The sequence below is a fragment of the Papio anubis genome, chromosome 6 (assembly GCF_008728515.1).
Source record: "Papio anubis isolate 15944 chromosome 6, Panubis1.0, whole genome shotgun sequence".
Classification (NCBI taxonomy): Eukaryota; Metazoa; Chordata; class Mammalia; order Primates; family Cercopithecidae; genus Papio; species Papio anubis.
In genome coordinates, this window is record NC_044981.1 from 92,165,383 (window position 1) to 92,192,978 (window position 27,596).

General features: G+C 39.3%; 2 long non-coding RNA genes across 4 annotated transcripts; one reads left to right on the plus strand and one right to left on the minus strand.

Moving 5' to 3' along the window:
- The first annotated feature begins 1 nt into the window (after position 1).
- On the plus strand, positions 2-22,903 carry LOC110742994. Of its 3 annotated transcripts, none has more exons than XR_002521354.2 (6): positions 2-274; positions 2,407-2,497; positions 2,738-3,017; positions 7,913-8,010; positions 15,197-15,312; positions 15,528-22,903. It is a non-coding gene; the product is annotated as an uncharacterized LOC110742994 (long non-coding RNA). The 3 variants fall into 3 exon arrangements; XR_004184568.1 differs by having other exon boundaries at positions 7,916-8,010; XR_004184567.1 differs by having other exon boundaries at positions 2-247; positions 2,412-2,497.
- Positions 22,813-27,587, minus strand: LOC103883872. Its single transcript, XR_646246.3, has 3 exons — positions 27,299-27,587; positions 24,659-24,777; positions 22,813-23,389 (listed from the first exon to the last, which is right to left on the minus strand). It is a non-coding gene; the product is annotated as an uncharacterized LOC103883872 (long non-coding RNA).
- Between the last annotated feature and the right edge of the window lie 9 nt (positions 27,588-27,596).

The window sequence follows — 27,596 nt, forward strand, 5'->3', positions numbered from 1 at the left end:
GCCCAGGGAATTTAAAAGGGAGCCCCTCCCTTCGGGGGGAGCGACCGCTCCCACCGGGGCTGCTTCCGGTGGGAGGCGGCGGGACTTAAGTCCCCAGACACACGGTTGCTGTCAACCGTGGAACTCCGAGGGAGTCACCCAGGAAGCTCTGCAAAGTTCCGTGCCGGGCCCTACCCCAGACTTTCTGATTTAATTCTTGTGGAGTGAGGCCCAGCATTGGATAAGACTTCACACGTGATTCCAAAGTGTCAGTGAAGAGTTGAAAATCAAAGTCGTAAGGAAACTGACCTTGAAGTTGTTTCATAGGGCAGTGCCACCAAAGAGCTATCCGATAAAAATGGAACTTATTGCACCAGGGTCAAACTGGGCTCTCAAGTTGCCCTTTCCTGCTTTTTAAAAAGGAAAATAATGAAAGGATGTTCATTGTCGATGAATATTTGTTCTCAGCCGCTCTAATTTAAATGCCTCTTATTTTCCTGTCCCCCCACCTGATGCATTTTCAAGCCACTGTGTTCTCTTTTTCCATTATTTGTTACATCCCGTTCTCATTTGACCTAATGGTATCGATTTTAGTTATACTTTCCCTTATCTTATTTTTGCTACTAATTTGCTTCTCCATTCTACTAAATGCTGAGTCATTCCCTCTCCTATTTCTCTTCTCTCTTGTCTTCATTCTTTTTAAGCCTCTGTGTAATTTAATGAAAGGAACAGCCAATAAGAGATCAGAAAAAAAAAAAAAACAACAAAAAACGAGTGTTACATTCACCTTCTCTCTGTCTCTCTTCATTTCCTGAATAGGTTACTGTAGTGCTGCTTTTATTTAAGACCCTTTAGAAATATTGTTATTAATCTATAATAAACCCACCAGGAAGGAAGTAGTAGGATTTCCGAAGTTACAGTATTTCTCTTACTGTGGTTGCAAAATCTATTTTTAGTGTCCTGATCTCTGCTTAGCAAAATGAAGTAGAGTGGTTGTTTTTAACCAGTTTAAAGTAAAAAAATATTGATGTAAAGATAATCGAATAGAAAAAATAATAATAATAAAACAAGAATCAGAGAACCAAAATGAGGAAAGGGGAATGTAATCATTAAATATAATGCTTAATCAGAGCAAAAGCACTGCAAGGAAGACGGCTTCAGCCACTCTAATTTAAATGCCCTTTATTTAATTATACTCAACATTTTTACATGGATTGGTATTTGAAATTTGTAGAAGCTGAAATCAGTGATCTCTGATAGCGTTAACTGGGAAGTTATCCTGAAGGTGGCAGGCTGCTCCAAGATTTCTATCTTTGATATTTTTAAGGGCTTGTGATTCAGGGCTTTTTAGCCACGGTATTTCTATTTCTATGGGTGCTAAGAAATTTTAATCTGCTTCATTATATCTACGTGCTTTAATCATGGTAGAAATTCGACTCACTGCCTGTTAAAATATTTTAAAAGTGAAAATCTCATTTTCATAGAAATTCCACCGAACTTCGGGCAGCATGAAAAAGTAATGTTAGAAGTTACTATCGGGGCAGTAGGGATTACAATATGAAATAATTCTTTGAATTCACACATTCCAATAGAGCTTGGATTCAACATTGAAAGAGCTTCCAGCATGTGTCAGCTGCTTTGCCTGATCCTGGCCCAGTGCTGCTCAGACCCTCAAATTGCAAAACAGAAGGCAGATGCAGTCCATCAGAAACTCACAATTGGCTGTCACCCTTTGGGAATCATGGAAATAAAACCTGAACCATAAATGCATAATTCCAGCTCTTCTTGTCAAAACATATAAGTTAACAGGAACTCTAAACTTAAGAACTCCTGTTGGGCTTATGTTAAGGATTGAAGTCAGATCCCCAAGGAAAGTATAACTAGGATGCTGCTTAGAATGAAGCTTCCATCTGAGTGGAGTATTATGATGCATGTGTATGGCTGAATATCTTAAGATACTAATAAAATAAACCCAGGGTCTTGACAACACACTAGAATGTAAATTCTGAGGACAGAACTTTTGTCTGTTTTGTTCACTGCTGTATCCAACGCATTTAACAGAGCTAGTAAACAGTAGGTACTAAACAAAATATCAAATAAAGGTCAAATGAACTGAAAGACAAGTAGGATCCCTGAGCTGGCGTCCAGACTCTGGGCAAGCTCTCTCTGCCTGAATACTAGCCCTGCTTCCAGAAGTGAGTCCTTATGCAAGTAACTTAATGTGGTTGAACACACTTTGCTCATCTTAAAATTGGGATAATAGTAATCACCTAAGGGGTTTTACACAGAATAAAAATATCTAGTACAATGTCTAGCACAATGCCCAGTCTAGTACAATGTCCAGTACAAATGTCTCGTACCAATGTCTAGTGCAATGCCCAGCTCAGAATCTGATGTTCAATATTTGCATTGTTTTTCATTTTTCAGAGCAGAAGGGAGCAGTTTGGAAAAGGACACATTTTCTGAAGCTCTGGTGAATAGATGAATGAAAGTGATAAAAAAACAATTTGAGATTACAGTAAGACTCATGTTCTTCAATAATTTAATTTTTAAAAAGTAAGTATGCTAAATTTGATTTTTATTTGCTGGTTAGCGTGCTCAGCACACATGGTGGCATTGTTGGATTTCTTAAGGTTGGAATATGGGTGGGAATCATTAGCTCTGGGGCATAAAATGCCACCTGCCTGTGTCTGGCATTGGCCACAGAAATAGTCCCCACTTTGTATCCCTCTGCCCTCATGTCTTTCTCTCTGCCTAGACTTTTACCTTTGGGCACTCCTTCTTTTGAACAAAATTCAACAACATTCTGCGTTCTCCAAAGGATTTCAGTAGCTAAACCCAGATGACAGTTGGCTCAAAGGGCCCAGGACAGCCCTCAGAGGTTTCATCAATCGAATCTCAACCACTAGGGAGGAGCACCACAGATTTATGGAGGAATGACTTATTCTGGCAGAGGTTCTGGTGTTCAGGCAGAGAGAACCTCTCCAGGGCCTGGATTCCAGATTAGGAACCAGAGAATTTGTAGGAGTCCAAATGAGGTAATTTACAAGGTCCCCAAACTTGGCCAGTTTCATAATGATGCCGTGTTGTGGGTCTGTAAAACCTAGAATACTGGGAGTGGGGGATAGTGCCCCAAACACAAAACCAAAACAAACTAGGCTTTGTGCAGATCCGGTATTCATATTGGGGAACACTGGGTCTCAGGTTAGAGATTAGAATGATCAACCAGCAATTATGCCCAGATGCCTGCTTTGTGGTTACTGCACTTATGACTTTTGTCATTGTATTCATTTCCCATTGCTGCTAGCAAATTACTGCAAATGGCTTAAAACAATTTATTATCTTACAGTTCTGGAGGTCAGGAGTCCAAAATAAGTTTTTAAAGGATAAAATCAAGGTGTCAGCAGAGATATATTCCTCCTGGATGCTCTGGAGGAGAATCTTTTTCCTTACCCCCTCCTTTTTTTTATTTTTTATTTTTTTTATTTTTTATTTTTTATCTCATGGGGAAGAGGTTCTTCTAGAGACTTCCCTCATTTCTTGGCAGCCAGCAGTTGCATCACTTCATTGTCACATCTCCTTCTCTGTGACTTTCCTACCTCCCTCTTTCCATTGTAACACCCTTATGATTACATTGGACCTACGTGGATAATCCAGGATAATCTCTCCATCTCAAGATCCTTGATTTAGTCACATTTGTAAAGTGCATTTTTGCTACGTAAGGTAACATTAGAAGGTTTAGGGATTAAGAGACAGAGATTTTTGGAAGGCTGTTTTGTTCACTACAGTCATCAACTTTAGATGATGGTTTGCTGCACAGATCGTCCCGTCACCCAGGTATTAAGCCCAGTATCCGTTAGCTCTTCTGCCTGATTCTCTCCCTCCTCCCACCCTCCGACCTCCAACAGGCTCCAGTGTTTGTTATTCCCCCTCCATGTGTATATGAGTTCTCATCATTTAGCTCCCACTTATAAGTGAGAACATGTGGTATTTGGTTTTCTGTTCCTGTGTTAGTTTGCTGAGAATAATGGCCTCCAGCTCCATCCATGTCCCTGCAAAGGACATGATCTTGTTCCTTTTTATGGCTGCATAGTATTCCGTGGTGTATGTGTTCCACATTTTCTTTATCCAGTCTATCATTGATGGACAGTTAGGTTGATTCCATGTCTTTGCTATTGTGAATAGTGATGCAATGAACATACACATGCATATGTCTTTTTATTAATAATAGAACAATTTATATTCCTTTGAGTATATACCCAGTAATGGGATTTCAGGCTCGAATGGTATTTCTGCCTCTAGGTTTCTGGGGAATCGCCACACTATCTTCCACAATGGTTGAACTAATTTACACTCCCACCAACAGTGTAAAAGTGTTCTTTTTTCTCCCCAACCTTGCCAGCATCTGTTGTTTTTCTGACATTTTAAGAATAGCCATTCTGACTGGTGTGGGATGGTATCTCATTGTGGTTTTGATTTGCATTTCTCTAAGGATCAGTGATATTGAGCTTTTTTTCATATGTTTGTTGGCTGCATGTATGTTTTATTTTGAGAAGTATCTGGGCATGTCCTTTGGCTATTTTATAAGGGGATTGTTTATTTCTTGTAAATTTATTTATAGATGTTGGATATTGGACCTTTGTCAGATGCATGGATTACAAAAATTTTCTCCCATTTTGTAGGTTGTCTGTTTACTCTGTTGATAGTTTCTTTTGTGTGCAGAGCTCTTTAGTTTAATTAGATCCAATTTGTCAATTTTTGTTTTTGTTGCAATTGCTTTTGGTGTCTTTGTCATGAAATCTTTACCATGCCTATGTCCTGAATGGTGTTGCCTAGGTTTTCTTCTAGGGTTTTCATAGTTTTGGGTTTTACATTTCAGTCTTTAATCCATCTTGAGTTGATTTTTGTATATGGTGTAAGGAAGGGGTCCAGTTTTAATTTTCTGCATATTCTAGCCAGTTCTCCCAGCAGTATTTATTAAATAGGGAATCCTTTTCCCCATTGCTTGTTTTTGTCAGGTTTGTCAGAGATCAAATGATCATAGGTGTATGGTCTTATTTCTGGGTTCTCTATTCTGTCCCATTGGCCTATGTCTGTGTTCTTGGACCAGTACCATGCTGTTTTGGTTACTGTAGCCCTGTAGTATAGTTTGAAGTCGGGTAGCATGTTGCCTCCAGCTTTGTTCTTTCCATTTAGATAAATAAAACAATGTCTTTAAAGGACTGAAGGTAAAGCAGAAATCAACTACATAGAAAACAAACAACAACAACAACAAAAAGTTGGTTCTTGGCCGGGCGCGGTGGCTCAAGCCTGTAATCCCAGCACTTTGGGAGGCCGAGACGGACGGATCACGAGGTCAGGAGATCGAGACCATCCTGGCTAACATGGTGAAACCCCGTCTCTACTAAAAAATACAAAAAACTAGCCGGGCACGGTGGCGGGCGCCTGTAGTCCCAGCTACTCGGAAGGCTGAGGCAGGAGAATGGCGTGAACCCGGGAGGCGGAGCTTGCAGTGAGCAGAGATCCGGCCACTGCACTCCAGCCTGGGCGGCAGAGCGAGACTCCGTCTCAAAAAAAAAAAAAAAAAAAAAAAGAAAAAAAAAAAAAAAAAAGTTGGTTCTTTGAGAATATAAAATCTGACAAATTCAAGTGAAAATAAAAGAACAAATAAAATATATGAAGAATTTTTTGGAAAGAATGTGATCATAAATATAAAGAAATTTTTTAAAATTGAAAGAAAATATATATAAACTTATATACAATTATAATACTTAGATAGTCTCATTCCCTTGTGTGACATGCTTCTAGCAAATACAAATATAACACAATAGAATAGAAACGAATAGAATAAGGCATAGATACAGAATAGAATAGATTATGGTCACTCTCATGATTACTTTACATTGTATAAGGCTTCACCTTAGGAGATAAGGGTGAGGGATTCTCCTGTTGGCTTTGAAGAAGCAAGCTGCCATGTTGTTAGAGGGTCTTTGAGAGAACCTGCAAGGAAGCCACATGGCAAGAACTTCAGGACCTTTGGGAGGTAAGAGGAGGCCCCATGTGACAGCCCACATGAAACAGATATCTCAATCCTACCACCATAAGAAACTTAATTTTGCCAATGGCCTAGTAAGTCTGGAAGAGTACCCCTGAGCTCCAGAAATTAAGGCAGTTCAGTCAATCCTATGTAATCATTTCAGTGGATTCCCAGTACAGATTTGGTTAAATTCAACACCCATTACTAATAATACATTTAGCTAGCATGGAATAGAATAAAACTGCCTTTACTTTATAAAGGGTACAATTCAGAAAATTATGGGAAGTATTGTATTGATGGGCTAACAAAGAACAAGAAAAGAAAATAAGAATTATAAATGTTATGTTATTTGTTCCTTTGCAAAATCAGTACTTCTGTCTGCCTAGAAAATTAGAGAGAATCAGGCAAAGACTATTAGATCTAATAAATAAATTTAATAGGTAGCTGAATAGCTAGCTATCCTACCCATCAGTTAGAAAACATAATGGCCAAGGCCCAGGGCAATGGCTCACCCTGTAATCCTAGCACTTTTGGGAGCCTGAGGCAGGCAGATTACCTGAGGTCAGGAGTTCAAGACCAGCCTGGCCAACATGGTAAAACCCCATCTCTACTACAAATACAAAAATTATCGAAGCATGATGGTGCACATCGGTAATCCCAGCTGCTTGGGAGGCTGAGGCACGAGAATAGCTTGAACCCAGGAGGTGGAGGTTACAGTGAGCTGATATCAGGCCACTGTACTCTAGCCTGGGAAACAGCAAGACTTTGCCCCCCCCCCCCAAAAAAAAAAAAAAAAAAAAAAGAAAGAAAATATAATGGTCAGAAAGTTTCATGGATGATGACCACAAAAATTATTATGCATTTCGAAATAAACTTAGAACTATGTGTAAAACTCAAACTTAGTAAACCACAAAAATTATGAAAGAACATAAAGAAACACATATGGCTAGACATAGCAGGTTCCTTGATGCAAAGTCTGAATAGTGTAAAAATGTCAGTTGTTCAAAAAAAATCAATTAATTTGATACACTTCAATTTCAATTAAAATTGTAATCGCATTTTTAATGAAGCTCGATCACTGATAAAGTTCATCCAGAAAAGAAAATATGAAAAAATAGCCAATAGATTTTAGAAAAACAGCAGTTAGTTAGGACTTACCCTATATCAGAATGTGATACAAAACTTTATGGTATGGTATTGATACCGGAATAGGCAAATAAGTCAGTAAATATAATAGTGACAAGACAGATGTAATTATGTACAGGACAACATTTAAAATCACTCTGTGATGTAAGGATATAATTCCTTCCCCATAAACAACTGAATTTCCAACATCATTTATCTGTTTGCCTTTTCCCCTTGCTCTCCATTCCCATTTATAATGATTCCCTGTCTTCTTTCTTCGCTCCAGCTTTCCCTGCTGCATCAGTTTCCTTTCATAGTGTATCTGTCCCTCCATGTCCCCATGGACTTGCTTTATATGGAAGTAAGGAACACCTCATCATAGCGGTTTTGGTTTGATTCCAATGAGATCTTTTTTTTTCCATCCATAGCAATTTAATGAATATAACAGTTGTCCGTCTTGGCCCCAGCTACAGAAGGTACTCTTGATAATTTGGCATAGGGAGAAAAAAAAAAGTGAAAAGCTGAAAAGAACAAGCAAATACTCAAGCAATCATTTTCATTTCAAAGATTATGAAAGATTATGAAAACAAAGAATATAGAACAGGGAATTCCAGAAGGACCCCAGAAAATATGTGAAAAGCAAGTTGTCACCAGGGCATTTTACCTTAACTGGTAAACCCAACTCAGTAATTCCAGAGTAGGGTCTGTGTTTGTTCTCTCCATGTGTCTGTTCCTTTCTCCCTTTGTAACTGTCTCTGATTCTTTTCTTAGCAGCCATGGTGTAACATAATGATTACTAACAGGCTTGGCATCAGACAAACCTGCATCTGAATCTGGGTTCTATCACTTCCTGACTGCATAATTTTGTGGTAAGCTCTTTAAATTTTCTGATATTCAGTTTCTTTATCTGTAAAATGGAAATATAACAAAACTACTTATTTCATAGGGTTGTTGTGAGATATGATCCATTTGAAAGCATAAAGCTTGTCATACAGTAAACATTCAAAAACTATTAGCTATTATTCTTTTATGTAACAAAATACTAATATAATAGGAAATATTTTAATAATTATAGCTTAGGTTTGATTGACACTTTATGGCTTAGAAGTTAGTATCTTCAGATTCCTTATTTCATTAATACATTATTGCAATACTCTGTAGTATTATACCCGACTACATATGTTTAAGAAAACCATTTAGCTGCCTGAGGCTATTTGTAAAATGGTGAAGGATACTCTGGGAAGTATATGAGGTGTCCTTGTTCATAGGCTTTTTGGGTTAGTTTCTTATTGTCAGTCCATGACCTTGTGGGCACAGCTCTGCCTTTTCATTCTGGTAGTCCCACCTTTTGTTGGCTTCTGTCTCCATTGTCTCTAGAAATTGTACACCGTCACCCCTAAGCATCAGTGCACACAACCCTCTGCTGAGTTTCATTTCTGTTGGATGTGACACTGTTAGGTAAGGCAGGGAGGCAGGTGTGGTAGACAGAAGTCTATGACCCCCAATGGCCCTAAACAGGGAACCCAGTTAAGCCTGCTTTGAACTTCTAACCTACAGAACCATAGAATAATAAGTAGATATTGTTTCAAGCCTCTAAGTTTGTAGTGATTCGTTGTGAAGCAATAGAAAATGAATACAGCAAGTAGTGTGAGAATAAGGTTGGGGATTAAGAGGGTGGTGGAATGAAGAGGGATGGGTAAAGAGATCGGGAGAATGGGATGTAGCTATTATAGAAGTCATTGCAGGTCAGGTGGAAGTAAAGGTCTTAAAATGATGGGACAGAGTCTGGTTTTTATTTTCTATGAGTGAAGGCCCCTTGAGTGGAAATTAGAGAGTCATAGGTCTCTCTTAGAAAGATGATTGACAGCTACATAAAGGATGATTTAGAAGAAAAAGAGACACTAGGTAAGATACTGTTATTCTCATCCATGTGGGAGTTTAAATTTTTTGGTCCAATTTTCTTAGGGATTCTATTTGATAAGAGGTCTTTGTAGTGGCACTGCTTAGATATGACTTCCACTTGAGTTGGACAGATAGACAGCAACAGTAACCTAAATAGTGGGACTTGAGATTCAGAGGCTGAATAAGTATAGTCATTTATTTTAATATTCTTATTCCACTCTTGGTGTAATTAATCATTTTTAGAGCTTTTGATTCCATAGAAGCTCAGGATGTACGGATGCAATCTTGTTCAGTTAGAGGTTCCCAACCCACAACCATGGGTACAGTAGCTCTTATATGTCCAGAGAAGGCTTCCAGAGAAGTCTTCAGAGAAGGCTAAAAATATGAGGTCTGTCTACAGCTCTCAGCAGTGTGATCTAGTAAAAGAGTATGTGAAGTTCCCATTTTTATCAAAAAGATAATTCATGTACCTAGCTAGCTGCATTTTGATAAGCAGTTTTAATATATTTACTGTAAGAAATTGTAAGTATTTATGTAAGTCGGAGAGAATCTTGTTATTTAGCAGTCTAGCTTTGTTAGAAATCTAATGGTAGTCTTTTTAAAAAATAACTTTTGATTATGAAAATTTCAAACACATTTAAATGGGTAGAGTTTAGTACAACAAATCTCCATGTACTCTTCATCCAATATCTATAATTACCAATTTATGGCAAATCTAATTTCTTCTATATACTTTCCCATTTTCTACCTCCCTAGTCATTATTTTTAAAATATCCTTCTTTTAGTGATAAATATTATTATTCTAAGGACATCTTACCAAAGACAAGGACTGCTCTTTTAAAACGTAACCCACAAAATAACATTAGCCTTGTTCAAAGAGCTGTGAATGAGAAAAAGGTACAGATTTTTGGATGCGTTCACACTCAGAAATTTTTTTATTTGTTTTCAGTGAATTTGAGCAATAAAGCCATAATGTGAATGCTAAACACTTTATGTATAGGAAGCTCTTGAAACTGTATTTCACCCTATTCAGCACACTGCCTGTGGGCTTCCCTTTCACCAGTTTCTCACCCCTAAAAGGCCACATTGTTTGCTGCTCATCAGAAGAGTGACTCTGTGATCTTAGGATGCCAAAACTTAACTCGCCCAGCTCATTTCTGCATCAATTCCTGCTAAAAGGTCATTTTTGTTTTAACTGGCTGGTTGAGTCAGATGATAAGTGAAATATGATTCATGTGTATAACAGCTTCCCATCCCTGCTCCCTTGCCAGCCCCTACCTCCACCCCTGAAATCAAAGATTTGCTTAGCGCTCAAGATGTACAGCTAATATCTCTTCTTTGTATGTGAATGACTAATTAATTCTCCATCTTCTAACTCAGAGACCAATAGAACGGACCAAAGATACATGGACTCATAAATAGTGGACACCTGGGGGAAATAGTTCTAGGCCAAGAAACTACAAAGGCTCTGAGGCAGAAGCGTGCTTGACATTGTACTCATGTGCACTGGTGTGCCTTCCATAACAACTAAACCAGAAAACCCCAAAAGGATCACAGGGCAGAAAACCTACCAATGGTAGAGTTGTGTATCTGAGACTCAGAAAATATACTCCTTAGTAGTGTACAAGGGAAATAGGAGGAAATTTCAAGATGAGTGAAAGGTTTCTTATGTCATGGTAGCCCAGGGTACAAAAGTACAAGCTGATGTTAACATCAAGAAATATTCCTGGAAAAGAAGTATATCAAAACCTTGCCACACACAGAGGTGTTCAAGAATAAATGTATACTTATAATGATAAAACTGGGCTCGCCTAATGATTTGGCAGGATTCATTTGTGAGGCACATAAAAAAATGTCACATGAATGTTATTAACAGGGTTCTGCCACATGCACACCCCTCTGCATTTATAGTAGTGAATCAGAACGCTTGGAGTCATACATCATCCTACATTTCTGGATATTCCCATCCACTAGATTCTTACCAAAAAGCAAGACCAAAAGAGAAAAAGACCAAAGTTTCTTCCTCTATCTCACTTAAAACATGGTAATAATAATTTGGGCCATGGAGTTGATCACTTTGAATTATAGGATGCTAATTAGAACTTAGACATCATCTAGGATAATCAGCTCATTTTTCAATGAACAACTGTCCACTGTCCGCACCCCCCTCCCTTTACTGCCCTATCCTCTCGCCACTGTCCTGCCCCCTCCCCTTCACCAGTTTCTGGTGCTGACTCTAACATGCCTCCTGCTTGCTCCTAGCCAGCTCTCCCGGGATGCATTCTGCTGCACAAGAAGACCAAAGCTTCATACTTGTGCCTATTTGAATTCTAGCGTTTGGGGATATGCTTTGTTCTTTTGTTGAAACCAGGAGAAACTGAATGAACACTGCAGCAAAAAAGAAGGTCCATTTCAAGGGTACAGAGACCTTAATAAGGAAGTCCTGACCTTTTACAAGGGCAGCTCCAGGGATCTAAGCAGCAAAAGGGCTAAGATGCTACCATTCAAGCACTGAAGACCAGCTGACTTCTGCTGCTGGATTTTTTTCTGCTCCAGATTTAAATTATCAGACAAGAGGGATACCAATTGACCTGCATTGGGTCAAGTACCCATCCTTTGGTAGGGATAGAGAATTCGGCATCCCTATCAGAACCTCATGGAAGTGAGGATGGTAAAGATAGACAGAAAAAAGATAGAAGATAGAAGAGAAAAACACTTCTGTCAACTCCTAAAATTAACTGCTCTGTTCTGGAATTTTGCATGTGTGTCACGAAGGCTTATTTTTGGACCTTCTTTCTGTCTTGGGACCCAGTTTTTAGACTCAACAATCTTGTGTGATTGGTCTTGATTTTGGTTCTGGACTATGCTTTGCAACCCTGCTTATCCCACAGTTTTAGAAAGAGCAAATCTACTGCTACTCTGCTCACACTGTTGTGGGTTACTCTTTAGCAAAGGCAGTCAAAGGCAGTCCCATCTCTTAGCTCCATAATGGACGAGCTGAGCAGAAACAGACTCAGCAGACATAGGGGTAACTTTGCCTAAGATGCCTAAGATGCTACAGATGGCTACAGGCAGGTTCAGGACTAGAACTCAGGTATACTGATTTCCCATACGTTGCTCTTTCTTTCTGTAGTAATTATTTCCTGTCCAGCATTTGAGAGCTAACCAGAAAAGGAGAATATAGTTATTGCCAGAACATCAGCACATTCAGAAGAGTTAGAAAGTGTGTGCCTTTTTGTGTGCAGGGATTGTGATTTGAACACATTAAAAATTAGAAATAGAATGTCAGCAGTGATGTCCTGCTGGTATTGTAAAAAATCTTAAGAAGACAGATGGTAGTTTTGAAATAGAAGATTTAAAGAACTTTGTACTTTGCACTTTTCCACACATGTGACAGGTGGGAAAGGAGAAGTGGCAGGAGGAAGACTGTCATGTGTTCAGAGACAAGGTTTGCACAGCTAGCTTTGGAGTTGAGCCAGGTTACTGGACTGCAGCTCTATTGTGAGATGTCACTTTCTCTAGACCCATAACAATGCCTTTCACTTTGGGAGTGGGTGATGTAGCTGGCTCCCACATTTACCATTGACTGCTCCACTATCTGCAACACACCCTGTTGTGGAATCTCCTTTATTTGGAACCAGGGAGTGGCACAGGGAAGTCCCACATATGACCTCCCTGTTTTTAATAACCCCGTCCCCAGGGAAAAAGAATGAGAAACATTCCAACAGAAGATAAAGCAAAAAAAGAAAAAAAAATAGACAAAATTTACCTCTCTCTGTGGCTATGTCAGAGAGGACGCACAAAGGGAAAGATGTGTTTATGTGATGGAGGAAAGAAGGGCTTGCTCCCTTGTTTATGAGAGAAAATAGTATCTGCAGCATTGTGTATGAGCACTCTAATTTGTGTTTATTATTTTTACATTTTCAGTCTTCCCAACTACATTGTAAGAACCTGTGGAGCAGTATCCTTATCACTTGCCTCCACATATCTACAGCACTTCATATGATGATTGGCAAACCATATATGCTTAATTGTACTTAATTTGCAAACTCTACATGCCTGTTGCTGAGAATAAAATACAAGTTTAAAATTTTTGTTGATTTTTAAAATCAGTTGTATCTTTTTTTTTTTTTTTTTTTTTTTTTTTTTCGCGGGCGTTTACGCCATTCTCCTGCCTCAGACTCGCGAGTAGCTGGGACTACAGGCGCCCGCCACCTCGCCGGGCTAGTTTTTTGTATTTTTTAGTAGAGACGGGGTTTCACCGTGTTAGCCACGATGGTCTCGATCTCCTGACCTCGTGATCCGCCCGTCTCGGCCTCCCAAAGTGCTGGTATTACAGGCTTGAGCCACCGCGCCCGGCCAATCAGTTGTATCTTAATGGAAGTTACTGAGTTACTTCTCAATTTCTGTTGCATTTCCACACATAATCCCTTAAGCCTTTTAGGTAAATCCTCAGTATTAATAAGAATATGATTTAAATCTGGATTACCATGAGGCAATTAGATTTGGCATGCAGTTTGTTGATAAAATCAGAGAACCATAAAACTAGAAGAAGCACAAGCTTTGACTCTCAAGGGAGTATTTTCCAGGATAATTAATTGCCAATTTTATTTTAAATACCATTACTTACCAAAGTTATAGTTATATTCAGTATATATGGTAAATTCTATGTGAAGATGTATTGTAAAATGAATGTAGTTAATTGTGTAAATAACATAATACATATCTATATTTTAAGTATCTTTTTAAAACTGTGCAACTAGTGCTTTGATATTCTGAATTAGTTTTCTAGTGTTGCCGTAACAAAGTACCACAAACTGGGGGGTTTAAACAACAGTGAGAGAATAAACTCACAGTTCTGGAGGCTGGGAGTTCAAGATCCGGCTGCCAGGATGGCACAGTTCTGGAGTGGGCCCTCTTCTGAGTTGCTAACTGCAAATTCTCTTTGTATCTTCCACTTTCCTGAGAGAAAATATTGACGTCTCTTGTGTAGAGAAAGAATTCTGTGCACATACAGGTTACTGCATCCTGCACTACACTCAGTCCTGCAGCCTGACGCGTTCCACTTCCTGAGGGACCTAGAACCAACTCAAGCATTTTCAACTTCCCCCCATGGTTCTCACTGGTTTTAGCTCTTTACAAACAATAAGCTTCTCAATCAGTTGTCTATTCTTTGACCTTTTATTCCACAGTTTTTGCCCACCAGCACTTAAGTGTGGTAAAAACCTCCTTCAGTGCTGTCTCCTCTACCTTCTACCCTGAATCTCTTCTCCTGTCAAAGTCAAACTTCTTGAAATAATTAATTATTATTTCCACTTCCCTGCCTCCTATTTACTCCTCACCCTGGGGAAAATAGCTTTTGATTTCTACCACTTTAAAGAAAGTACTGCAAAGCACAACACAAAGCTCACACTGCTAAATCCAATAAACATTTTTTTTTGGTATTTTTCTTACTTACTACTCAGCAGTATTTGATAATATTGGCCATGCCCTTCTTTTTGAAATGTTCTTTTCCCATATATCTCTCTGGTCGGTCCTTCATTTTTTTTTTGTGACTGCCACTCCTCCATTTGCCCCTTAAATACACGCTTTCCTAGCGTATATTTCCTCCACGCTTTGTCCTAGGCTCTTGGCTTTCCTCACTCTGCACCCTTCCTCTGAGTAATCTCTTCCTGTTGCTGGCTTCAATTTTCATCTTATTTTGATGATTCCCAAATCTATCACTCCAGCCATCTGCTTTATAGACATGTCCTCCCACGCGTCCTACAGGCCTTTCAGATGTAATGTTCTGAACCTGAACTCATCATCTTCCCCCCACAAACCTGCTCTTTCTCCTGTGTCCCTTAGCTCAGTGGTGGCCATCACCTCCTCCCTAGGTGTCCAAGGCAGAAACCTGGCAGCATCCTGAACTCTTAACCCCTTCCCATTCCTGACTCTCATCTCCTTCCTGGATTTTATCCTCCTCACTGGCTTTCCTCCCTCTGCTCCCATAAGGAGGCTGCAGTGGTGCTTTAAAGTAAGCCAACTTGTTCATCACCCTGATTAATGACCAAACAAATAAACCCTGCTTCTCAGTTCGTGCTTTCTCTGTAGCTTCCATATTTCATCACTCTCCCCTTGCATCTTTAGTCAATAAGTTTCCTCTTTTTCTAGGACCCATCGTGATTTTTCCTGTGTTGCTTCGTTTACTGGAATCCTCTTTTCTCCATTATCCCTTAAAATGGCAAACTCCTACTCTCTCAGCTCTTCACCTGGCTGTGAGACTTGGGGTAAGTTAACTTAGCTATGCTTCAGTTTCCTCTTATGTAAAATAGGAATAATACTAATAATATTTGCTCCATGGGTGTTAGAAAAACCAAATGAAAGAAAATATGCTTAGGACTTAAACTGAAACATACAAGGTACTCAATAAGTATTAGCTATTATTATTATTATTATTATTATTATTACTTATTGGACTCTGTTTATATGTCACTTTATCCAGGACTCCTTGCCTGACCTGGGAAATCTCAGTGAGGAGACCCTCCTAACTACTTCCATGATCCAGTTCCTCTGCATTGTAATTGCTGCTTGTTTGTCTGTCTGCTCCTCTCCCTACTACCTGCACGTACACCCTTCTCACCAAGGTAGCCTGTAAGCCCTGTGGGAGAAGGAACCGTAACTATCAGTTTTACTGTGGTATTTGTATTCCTAGGAGAAGCTCACAATTTTTTGTTGTCTGAATGAATATAGATGCAAAATTATTTCAACGTTTGATTGCTGTCTGTTTCTGCTAAGTCACCACTTTCTGAACCAGCTCTGAAGTGCCTGAACTCTTATCAAGCATGGAATTTGTGGCTATCTATAATCTTGCTAAGATTAGAAAGAACTACTAATGAGGTATAGCCTTTTGAGACTACTGTCCAGTTTAAGTATATCATAACTCCAATTAACCTTGGCAACACCCCAGCGACTAATAAACTGAATTTTGCATCTCCTACTGAAGAGCAGAGGCTAATTAGACAAATTATGGTCTATCTGGTATTGGCATTTGTCTGGGAGACCCAGACTAACTGCAATAACCAGTCACTGTCTTTGAAACATAATGTAGGTCCCAGCTTGATTGTTGGCAGCACTCACTTTAAACTCATACATACCAAGTGGTTTGCTGGCACATATTTAATACCTGGCTCTCAGGGGAAAAGCCCTAATTTTAGTGTTTGCTCATTTTCATGGTGTAAAGAGTCCTGCCTTGACTGATGTCAATGTGACATTGACAAATTCCTGAAATTTTACCAATAACTTTTTGCAAGTGGTGCAAGCAGGCTCCAGCACCCTGCAGTCTAGATGGGTTGGTAGGGAGACTAGGTGAGCTTTACTTTCATGAATAAGAAATTATCTTAAGAACATGAGAGTTAACTGTTCATAGTCGGAGAACAATTTTGAAAGAAAGTAATGATTCTGAGAGTGGCCTGGATCAGAATATTGCCAGGCCTTCCCTTAATGTATGTGCACCTCAATAACTAGGGCTCTCCTCCTGCAAGCCAGGCTGGCACTGTCGCCTCCGTCATGTGGGAAGGGTGTAGTAGGCAGATGTCCATGTCCTAATTCTTAAAGTCTATGGATAGATTATATTACCTGACAAAGGAGAATTAAGGCTGCAGATGGAATTAATGTTGTAAATCAGCTGGCTTTAAAGTAGAGAGGTTATCCTGGATTATCCAGCAGATTCAATGTAATGAGAAGGGTCCTTAAAAGTGGAAGAGAGAGGCAGAAAAGGGAGAACAGATAAATGGCAGCATGAGAAGGATTTAGCCTAATGATTCTGGCTTTGAAGAAAGAGGGGTAACCCACAAGCAAAAAGTGTGGATGACCTCTAGAAGCTGGCAGGCAGCACAGAAACAGGGTCACTAGAGCCATCCCAAAGAAAATGAGCCTGGCTGACATCCTGATATTAGCCCAGTGAGACCCATGCTGGATTTCTAACTATAGAACTTTAATATAATACATTTGTATTTGTCTTGTTTCAAGACTCTGTATTTGAGATAATTTGTTATGACAGGAAACTAATACAAAATGGTATCACTATTGACCAATACCAAAAATCCTCTGTACTTGTTAAGTTCTTGTTTAACTTTGACTTTTTATCTAGTGGGCTCCACATCATTGGCTCTGAAGCCTTAACTATAATTCTGCCTCTGGTCCTTTGGTCTTAGTAATTGCATTTGATGTTGCTGGCATTTGAAACGTAGCTTTACCAAACAGATTATGCTTTGTCTACCTCCCTGCACTATTGCCCTTTTAGCAGATTCCCAGACAAGTCACCCTTCATTGTCATGAGGGAGAAGGGGATTTAGCTGGGCATAGCCGCAACACTGTTCCTCTCCTTTCCATTTCCATGGCCCTCACTGTATGCCATGTTCCCAGCACTTAAATCCTGGACAATTTCTTTTTCTTTTATTTTTTTTTTTGGAGACAGGGTCTCACTGTGTTGCCCAGGCTGGAGTGCAGTGGCTATTTATAGATGCGATCCCACAACTGATCAGCATGGGAGTTTTTACCTGTTCCATTTCTGACCTGGGCTGGTTCACCCCTCCTAGGCAACCTGGTGGTTCCCTGTTCCCAGGAGGTGACCATATTGATGCTGAACTTAGTGCAGACACCCAATCTGCGTAGCACACTACAACCCAGAAACCCTGGGCTCAAGCCATCCTCCCACCTCAGTCTCCGAGTAGCTAGGACTATAGGCACATACCATTGAGCCCAGCAATCCTGGACAATTTCAATGACCCTTCCTCCAACCCATTAAGAAGGTCAACCCTCTTAAAGAGAAACAACAAGCATCACTTGTGCCTCCTGACTTAAGTATGAATATTTTGGATTAGCATTTACAGCTTCCCATTATTTTGCCCCAGCTTCTTTTTCTGAAGGTATTTCTCCAAATTCTTCTACTGAAATTTATAATTCAATCTCAATGGTACCTACAGCTGTTTTGTATCTTCCTGCTTCTTAACTCATATCCACTCACTATCCACCATCCAACAAATATTTACTGAGTGGTTGCTGTTTTCTAATAGCTGTTCTGGGCATGGTAAAAGGCACAAAAAAGGATAAGACCCTCCAAATGGGCAAGGCAATGGCTATGCTATTGCAGATCTCACAACCTAATGAAAGACACTGACATATGAACACAAAAGTTCAGTAAAATATGGCAACAGATGATAGCAACACAAGCCAGGTGCCCAAGAGCTCAGTAGAAGGAATGGTGTGGCTGTCTTCTTTGTGATTCCCTCCTCAACTTAGAAGCAGCTCTGAGTTAGAGGAAAGAGCACTGATCTTGGGAGATAAAAAGCTGGATTTCAGCCAATTAATTTCTGCAATTAATTTATTGGCAAATTCAATAAATTGATAAGGTTCTATTCATGAAGAAAAAAAGAATGGATAATACTCATAGAATTGTATTAAGATTGAGAATTAATAATGTTCTGTAATTGAAAAAGTACTATGTATATAGGATTCCATGTTCACCTATGAAAAAAGTTAGAATGTGCCACCCCAAAATATGCCACTTTGGCATAAGGATTATTTTGAGCTTAAGGCAATTAAAAGCAGAAAACACAGAAAAAACTCTTTGCCCTCCCCCATCGGCTTAAAAGCAGGACATAAATTTCCCTTTGTAAAGGTGTTCCCCTTTCCTTTCCCCAAAAAGAAAGAGATCAACTATTATCATTAGAGACAGAAAGTGTTAAAAGAAAAACTTCAGCTGAATTAAATTAAAAGGAGTTTAATTGAGCAATGAATGATTCACAAATTGTGCAGCCTCCAGAATCACCGCAGATTCAGAGAGACTCCAGAGGTGCCTTGTGGTCAGAACAAATTTATAGACAAAAAAGTAGAGGGACGCACAGGAATCAGAAATGAGGTACAGAAACAGCTGGATTGGTTACAGGTTGGCATATGCTTTATTTGAACACAGGTTGAACACTCAGCAGTGTATGAGTGGTTGAAAATGGCTGCTGGGACTGGCCAAGACTCAGCTATTGTTACAGGCACATACTCCTAAGTTAGGTTTTCAATCTTGTCTACCTATTAAGTTAGGTCGCAGTTCATCCACAAGGACTCAAATATAGAAGTACAGAGTCTTTCTCAGGACATATTTAGTTAGCTTTAACAAAAGTCAGCACCAAGATGAGTCTGTATGAACAAACCTTACTAAAGTAACCCTTACTTTCCATTAGTTTCCCTTGCATATTACCATCCCACAATTTACTGTCTCTTGAAGCTCAAACCTATATTTCTTTGTCTTGTCACTTTCTCATAATTTATCACCCTCTGTTAAAATGGTACATGAGTCCTTGGGTCAAACTGCTTCATTGGTTCTTCCATTCTTTTCTATGAAGCCTTCTATATACACAAAAATTAGAATGTTAACACAAAAGTGTTCGTATGCCTCTTCTCCTGTTAATCTGTATTTTGTCCATTTAATTCAAAGGCCCCAGTGAAAACATAAGAGAATAGAAGAAATGTTTTTTCCTCCTCTACCCTTATTTAGTTATTTAACTAACCCTTATTAGTTATTTAACTAAAACATATGATTTATGACCCAGATTATATACTATTTATTCTTTCCTTCCTATACATGTTTATAGTGCTATTTTTTGGTGCTCATCATAAAGGAACTGTTTTTCCATCTAAAATAATGTGTGGTGAAATATAATCAACCTATGAAAAAATGTATAAAACACAAATATACAACCTAATAAACTAGTGTAATAGGACCAACCCTGAATCCTTTCTAGAGTCAAAAACATAACAAGAAACTTAGGAAAACCCTATGTACACTTTATATAAGCACTTTTCACATGCTGTTTTATCTGCCTTATTAAATTGCAAGGATTTTGAAGAAAGGCATATTAGCCAAGATTCTTATGTTGGAAATGGTAAAACCCAAATTAACCAAACTTAAACAGAAAATGAGAAATTTATTGCACACAAAATTAAATGCCGGGAAGTATGCAGTGGAGCTGGACTTAGGATAACCTAGGATGCAAGCACTATTACTTCCTCCTTGTCACTTCCTCTTTTCTCCTTGCTTTCCATCTTTCATGCTGCTCTCTGCATGATAGCCTCACTGTCACAAAATGGTTCCCCTGGAGACTCATACCCTGTAGTTCTCAGACCAGAAAAGAGATTCTCTTTACTCAGCTTGAGTTTAGAAGTAAAACATCCTGGGAAAGGTCTATTGTCTGTCTGACCTGAGGTCCATTCCCCAATCTGTTATCAGAAGGAGGATGAGGTCAGAGAGAGATGCTGGCAACAGAAAACAACAGCTATGACAGAGGCACCATCTCTTGTTCAATGCCCCAAATGATCATTACATTCTTCACAGAGGAGGCAATCCTATCTTTAATATTGCAAGGAACTTCAGCAATATTAAGCAGGAACTTCAACTGGGCCTCCTCTGGTATTCAGGCATGTTTGAGTTTGTCAGGAAGACTGCAGTGTGTGGTTCTCCATGTGTCAGGGATCAATTCCTGTGACAGGCTTAAGAGACTTCAGGGAAAAGAACATCATCCTAAGTGAAGTCAGAGACGAGGAGTATCTTTGGTGTAAGAACATCAAAGGACTGTTGACTTTTGAGGACAGAACATGTTTTTTACTCAAACTGTCCCCTAAGCTACCTCTTTGAGACTGAGGTCTGTGCCTTAAAAAGGGTTTTTAACAGTTTGGGATCAGATAATTTGTTGTTGCAGGGGCTGTCCCGTTCATTATAGGATGTTTAGCAGCATCCCTGGATTTACCCTCTAGATGCCAGTAGCATTCTTCTTTTCTAGGCATGCAAAACAGTAATGAATCCAGACATTATGTCCCCTGAGGAACAAAATCACCTTTTCTTGAGAACCACTGGAATCACTGGCCTAGAAGGAAGAAACTATAAAAAGGAGGAAAAGGAGTAAATAAAAACAGAAAGAGCTGCTGTCCAAGGCAGCCAGGTAGTCTCACTTGCAGTATCTACTAAGGGCTATTTCTTGTGCTAGCAAGGATGAGCAGGGTGAGTTAACAGAGCTCACAGGTAAAATACCTTTGAGAGAACTTGAAATAAAATTTGGGGAAGCCAGGGATGCTAGTTTCTGTTAATCAGACAGACTAAAGCTGTAGAAATATTTTTGTGTTATTTTTGACAGTTCTTATGACCTATTTTTACCTTCAGGCTGATATGGCTTGGGAAACATTAAATTTGAACGAATGGATGATTTTAATGAATGAGGTTAACAATTTTTTTTTCTTAATGGCATACTTAAATTCACACATTACTACTGTGGGGTTAGAATTTTAGAAGTGTCGGGTACATTAATCTACATTATACTACTGTAAAATAGTGATGAACTTTCTGTGAAAACTGATCCCACACAGAGTTCTAAGATTAGAAACTAAAAATTTGATGTATCACCAAGTGTTCAATTTAAATTCCATGATAAGTGGCCTAAACATGAAAGAAAATTTTCAAAATAGGCTACTGTGAGACATCTTCACATTCAGTGGGTTACTCATCACTTTTTAAACGAGAATTTATATCTTTAAAACTTGCATTAATTTGTTTTAAAATATCAATTCTGATTCTACTTGAAATGTGTTTTGAAGCAGTAATGGGGCAGGAGAGGATATAATAAAAGAAAATATTAAAAGGAAGTAATAAAATTCCTCAATTAAGTCTACTTTTAAAAAATGGAGAAAATGAAGAGCCATCACTCTGCCTGTGCAGTGTAGCATCCCTTTCCCCTGTGGAGGTAAGAGAACTTCACTCTTCCCTGGGGAAGTCTTCCTTCCCCATTTCACATATCCCGTCCTCCCCATCTCTCTTCTCGCTGTCTCAGCACAGTGAGAGGTTCATGACCTAGACTTGACCAGTTAGATTCTCCTGGGAATTTGAATCTTGGATGGAGTGGAGTTATTTGGGTTCCTCGTTTTACTAAAAGCTTGGATATTCAGGTTTTCCCTCCCAGTCCCTCAATTCTATGAACCACTAGTATCCTTCCAATTAAGTATCTCTTCACTGTATTTCCAGTAAAGTAATCAGGTTATCAAGAATCAATTTCAGTTGCTTAAAACAGAAGCAAAGAACTGTAACTGATACAGGAAACTCTGATTAAAAAGTATTGTGACTCATTTGTCACTATGATTAAAGAGAACAGGAAACGGTCAGGAAAGAATATGGAATTAGAACTGAAAAGTAGATTTCTTGAGTCTATGCAGACCAAACGTTGAAAGTATGGGATCTATTCATATGTGTTTCATTTGTTTGTTTTTTAATCTTCTACTTCTACCAGGTTTATATATAGGTGTAGTTACGTAGTTGCCAATGTTGCTTGATTAATTTTAGGATTTCCAGAGTATTTAAGCAATTTTTTTTTCTGACTGTGATGCTTACTATTTTCCAGTAATGCAATTAAAAGTGTTTTAATAGCCACTTTTATAAATTGATTCTAAAAAGTAATGCTTTAAATTTACGAATGCATTTTAATATAAATATTACTCATGCTCATCATAAAAATAATAAACAGTACAGAAAGGTAGAAAATGAAAAAGAAAAGAGCCACATCATCCCCTTTTTCAGAGAGAAGCAAATTTCTTACTTCAGATATTTCTAGCTATAACTGATATGCCTTTGGTTCCTGGTGTTTTCTCATACTTGGGCTCTTGCCCATTCAACCAAGTAGGCATTTTACGAAACTTGCCTCAGTGGAGAGATAACATTAGAGACCACAGGTTAAGAAAACCAATCAACCAACCAAATTTGCTTCTTGATTTAATGAGTTTCAAAAGACCAGTCCTCAGAAGAAAGGCAGGGTCTATTCACACAGGAACAGAAACAGTTTCGGGGAAAAAAAACACGGTGACGAAGAGTGAATCTTGCTAATTGGGAGGACTGGATAGGGTTCCCTGGGCTGGGATGATGGGAAGATCATGACTACTCAGTAAGGGAGCATGGTCTTTCGGCTCAGGGAAAGGGGCCTGGTTAAGGGAAATCCTTGGAGAGTAGAGTCGGCATCACAGACACCATCCTCTAACACTATGAGCACTGCTGGTCACCTCCAGCACCTGTTGACAGCCAGTCTTCATTCAACTAAGACCAATACAACTGTTAGTTTTCCTTTCCATGGTATCCCACCTTCCAAAATCCAGGAGGAGAGAATATGTGCCCTAAGAGGGGCCTATCCTGACCTTTCAGATGGCCTAGGACATGTGTGAGTTCCCCGGGTTACAGAGTGACACAGAACATCGATGGTACTGAGGTGACATGGAAGGTCCAGCACCTTGATGTCTATGGCACTGAACAGAGCCAGCTTCAGATTCACGCCTCTCCTCCTGAGCCAGTAAAATGTAAAAACACACAGTTAAACACACATCTCCCTCCTTCTCTTCCTCTACTTTTACACAAACTACATCACAGTATACCTATTGATCTTCCACTTGCATTTTTCACTTAGTGATATAGCTTTGATATCAGTCTGCAAGGATCTACTCTGTTTTTTAAATGGCTACTTGGTATCTTCATAATTTGACTGGTCCCCAAATGATGGACCTTTAGTTCTCTCTGTCCCTCTCTCTCTCTCTCTCTTCCCCCTTCTCCCTCCCCTTTTCTCTCTCAAATATTACCAAGCTATCATCCTTTCACATAAGTCTTTGAACTTTTGTGTGAGGTAACCCTAGGATGAATTCTTAGAATTGGAATTGCTGGACCAAAAAGTATGAGCTTTTAAGAAAAAAATAATGAATGTAAATATTGACAAGTTGTTTTCCAAAGTGTTTGTATTGACTTAAATTCTCATAAGCTCTTCTTTACCCATATTCTCTGAAGCACTAGGTATTATAATCTTTTTACGTCTTTGCCAATCTGATACATGAAAATTACAATTTATTTTTAAATCTGCCTTATCTTAATGATGACTAAGAATCCTCTTTATATTTTGTCGAACCTATTTAATTGTGCAATTACAATATTCTTTCTTATAGGTAGGGGCTATTTTCTATTCAGCACTGTATATTTTTACAAAGCTCCCATTATGTGTCTAGTTGATTATGTTGAATTAGACTGAAAACAACAACAGCATTTGATATCAAAGAATGTGGCACAGAAAATGTAAACATGAAATATTTTAACAGTAAAAAATTTCCTGTGGCACTAGTTTTGAGTTACACTGGCACTGGCTCCTGATGAATAGGATGAATTAGCTACAAAATGTACCCGTAGGTAACTGAGTAAAGTGAAGTGTTAGCTAGAGTTGTTTTGTGTTATCCACTTGAAAACTAGAGAATACCAGCCAAAAATCAATTTTGCTTTGGGATAATTAATACTGATCTGTTCTCTCGAGTAGTACTGTAATTAGAAATATGGCTCAGTGATTCCTCAATGTCACTACTGGTTTGTGACAGAAAACCACGACACTGGCATTAAGAATGACAATTTCCTCCTTATTTGCTTCGGGGAGGAGGCAGCTATCAGGAATTTAACAAAGAACTATGACATAGCTCTCTTTCAGGATGTAGTTTTAGCTAGAAATCTGATCTGTCCAGAGACAGTTTCAAATCTGATTCTCCCAGAGCTGTTAGAATACAGACTTTATAAAAACTCACAGCACTAGATTTATGCTACCCTCCTATATCTTGGCTCATGGACAAGTTGATGATAGATGAAAATAATGCTGCAAAAATTTGTGTTCCAAGATGCTTTCCAAAGTATATTAAGAGGCAAGCTGAAAAAAAAGAAAAAAGTGTTACATACTCAGCCAAACTCTAGGATACTTGTTTAAGAAAGTGAAAGAGGTTTCTTTTATGTAAGGCCTCAGTCTTTAATATACCAATGTGACAGGAACCTACTTTTCAGTGTTTCCCCAAATTATCTGACCTGGCACCCTATTTCCTGTAGTGAATATATGCTATTTTCCAGCCACCCGGTGTCCACTCTTCTTTTTAAATCTAGTGGGGCTATAAGCAGGGGTTCCACACTACCACAACTGAGGGACAGACCAATGCTCCAGGCTAGGACAACTAGAAGCTGCAGACTACAACTGGGAGTACAAAGAGCAAGCCATTGGGGCTCACCCATTTCAGCAATGGAAGACACCATCTTACAACATTCCTGTCCTGACATTATCCTGTTGTCACTGCTTCTGTGCCCTTTGGAATTCTCCTGCTGGCTTTCTATTCCGGGTATCCAGCTAGGCTTTCCATCAATTCTTAGAGCTCCTGATATCCTTCTATTAAGTTCCTTCTTGCCTAAATTGGGCAGAGGGTTTTCAGTTGCAACCAAAGACTCACACTTTTTTAAAAAAAAACTTCTTCAGTTCATCTCCCATAACATCACTAGATTGAAACAGGAACAATGTATATTTATTGACAAAAGATCTACATGGATTACACCACCTAACACATTCTAGGAGCTCAAAAAATTGCTGAACAAATAATGAGCATTCCAGAAAACAGCTTTTGGGGAGTATAATTTTAAGTAGTTTTCTTAATAAGGAGAAAGACTATATATAATGGTACCTAAGAGAGAAATGGTGCCTAATACCTAGTTGCTCCTCTAGGAGTGGAGTAAACTGCAAAATATTTCTGTTGAATTTTGGTGGCTATTGAATAAATTAGTGTCTCTTATTTTAGAGAAATAAAAGACTTAAGACAAAACATAAACTTTAAATCAATACTAAGGAACCATTTAGGAAAAGCTTGCCCTCTCTGAACTAGACGTTTTACTAGGCATTTGACATTCAAACCTCAACTCCATGTGTCAATGAACAATATTTAGTGAGCTGATACTATGTGGCAGACATTGTGCTAGGGCCAGGAGACACCATGACACACCCAGCTTGGGCAGTAAGATATTCTTCTACAGTCACACAGATGGTGAGTTGGTGGTGTAAATATTCTTTTCCTGTGTAAATGCAATTATAGTCTTTGCTCTATTTAATTATACTAAATAAATAGCTTCTATTTATTCTAAACAAACAGATAACCCAATCGACATAGATGGGCTTAAAATTTTAAGTATTCTCACTTTAGTGACAAACACCTTGGGAATCTTAAAGGAGTGTTTTATTTATTGATACCTGTCACCGTCAATAATTTTGGTTCAAAGACGCTTTCATATTTGATTTTCTGATAGAAGACAACACAATCAAAACTTTCAAGTTGCTTATGAAAAATTCTTAGGATGACACTGCACCTAATGTTTGTAGTCAGTTGTTTGTCATTCTTTCCTCTGTATCTATGCTGTGTCCAGCACTGCTAGAGAAGTAGGTACCCAACATCCTAAGGTCCAAATATCAGGACCATGAAAATGAAGCACTAAAAGCCAGACAGATAACCCCCAGAGGGAGCAAACGAAAAAAACCCCAAATCTTGTGGATCTAGAAGTAGAAAATAATCGCTGAACCACTGATTTGAGAACATTAAGGACACCTCAAAATAGATCAGGGCAGTGTTCCTAGCCCAACTCTGTGGCACAACATAAACCTGCAAGAAATAGGATTAACATACTATCTCTGCAGTAAGTTAAATCCTGAACTTCTACAAAATACCATTTACTCCAATTTAGTTACATTCTTCCTGCTTCCGGTGTCTTACCTCCACGTTGGACTGAGGTTTTCAATTCAATGCTGAAATATTTACCTATTAAAATTACCCATTTTGCTTCAGTGTGAGTTTCTCAGCATGTTTTACACAGGAGTGACCTGAATGACTCGCAAGTGGCACTAGAGTGTGCCAGGCCCTGGAATTTAATGGTATGCTTCTGCCGGGCGCGGTGGCTCAAGCCTGTAATCCCAGCACTTTGGGAGGCCGAGACGGGCGGATCACGAGGTCAGGAGATCGAGACCATCCTGGCTAACATGGTGAAAACCCATCTCTACTAAAAAATACAAAAAAACTAGCCGGGCGAGGTGGCGGGCGCCTGTAGTCCCAGCTACTCGGGAGGCTGAGGCAGGAGAATGGCGTGAACCCGGGCGGCGGAGCTTGCAGTGAGCTGAGATCCGGCCACTGCACTCCAGCCCGGGAAACAGAGGGAGACTCCGTCTCAAAAAAAAAAAAAAAAAAAAAAAAAAAAAAAAAAGGTATGGTTCTGTGGTGGTGGTTTGTTTGCGGTTTTATTGCTGAATTAGCAGTAACCACAGTAATCATACCCTTTCTCATTTCTTAGGCTTGGGAATTTCATCCACCTCTAGGGGGTTGGTCCCCCGTCATTTCTCAAAGTTACTGTGAATTTGTTCTGGTCAGTACCATAGAGTGTATTATCCTGAGGAGGGCTACTGTAGGGCCGCTAGGACTAGAAGCAACTTGAACTTCACAAGTTAGCAGAGGAAGGACTCCCTGGCACACCGACTTAGGGCCACGGCATCTGTTCGCTCAAGTTGCCCGCCAGCCCTGGGAAGACAGTCTGGGGGCAAGCAGGCTGGGTTCCGGGTCTCAGTCGCCTCAGTGGTGGCTACAGACTGCGCATGTGACCCACGGGCCGGCGGCGCAGGTGCTGGAGAGCGAGGAGGAAGGCGGCGTGGAGGAGGGGACTTCCGGGACCAGC